Consider the following 1316-nt stretch of genomic DNA (forward strand, 5'->3'; position numbering starts at 1 on the left):
CGCCCGCCACCACGCCCAGCTAATTTTTTGTATTTTCAGTAGAGACGGGTTTCACCGTGTTAGCTAGGATGGTCTTGATCTCCTGACCTCGTGATCTGCCCGCCTCGGCCTCCCAAAGTGCTGGGATTACAGGCACGAGCCATCACGCCCGCCAAGAGACTCTGTCTTAAAAGAATAATAAATAAACAATATGCGCGAATTATTTTTATAATCACAACAAGCAGTTCTGTTCTTAAAGATGAAGAAGCAGTAACTGAAGGCCAGTGTAGACAGGCCCTCTAGAGGAGACTGGACGTGATGCCCTGAGGAAAAAGCAGGTAACTTCAGCTACTCCAAATGGGCCAGCAGCACCAAGCCGCTACTGCGGGTGCACCCGTGCTGAGCCCTGTGGTCTCCTTAGGAGGACGCAAGGTGAGCACAGTTCCCTCGATGTGCTTCCAAAGGCTTCCTCTGTTTCTCCAATAAAATCCAAATTCCCTGCATGGCCAGCAGGACTCCCCATAATCAGGCTCATGCCCATCTTCCGTTCACTGCCCTTGCTCACGTCCCAACGGGCCTTCTTTCTTTTTTTTTTTTTGAGACAGGGCCTCACTCTGTCGCCCAGGCTGGAGGGCCATGGTATGATCACAGTTCAGGGTAGTCTCCACCTTCTGGGCTCAAGCGATCCTCTCACCTCAGCCTCCTGAGTAGCTGGGACTACAAGCAGGCACCACCACAGCTCGGCTAATGTGATGGTTTTTTGTAGAGATGGGGTCTTGCTACGTTGCCCAGGCTGGTCTGGAACTCTTGGCCTCAAGTGATCCTCCCACCTCGGCTTCCCAGAGTGCAGGGACTAACTACTGCCTGAGCCACGGCTCCCGGCCATATGGGCCTGTTTCATTTTCTGCCCAGCACTTCTCACTTTCGGACACGATCTTAATTACCTGTTTATCACCTTGTTCCTCAGACTCCCCGCCCCCCACCGGAATGCAGCTTATTCCCGTGTCTCTAACACACAGTAGGTGTTTACCGGGCAAAGGAACTAACCGAGGGCCCGTGCACCCTCGCCCTGGGGAGTACATCGGGCATCATCCTCCTTCAGGAAGCCTCCTCTGACCAAGCGGGGTCCCCAGACCCTGGGGCTGCCTCCCTCCCACCCCGACGGCTTGGGACTACACGGGATCCGTGGATCTGGCCTTGGATTGGGGGTGCCCGGAGGCACTTACACCGTGAGCTCCGTCACCGGCGGGCCGCCGACTCACAGGCGCCCAGAGGCGATGGCGCGGCTTCCCGGAAAGCTTCCTGGAAGCGGCGGCCTCTGCGGAGGCGGGCGCGGG

The sequence above is a fragment of the Colobus angolensis genome, unplaced genomic scaffold, assembly GCF_000951035.1.
Source record: "Colobus angolensis palliatus isolate OR3802 unplaced genomic scaffold, Cang.pa_1.0 Scaffold43, whole genome shotgun sequence".
NCBI lineage: Eukaryota > Metazoa > Chordata > Mammalia > Primates > Cercopithecidae > Colobus > Colobus angolensis.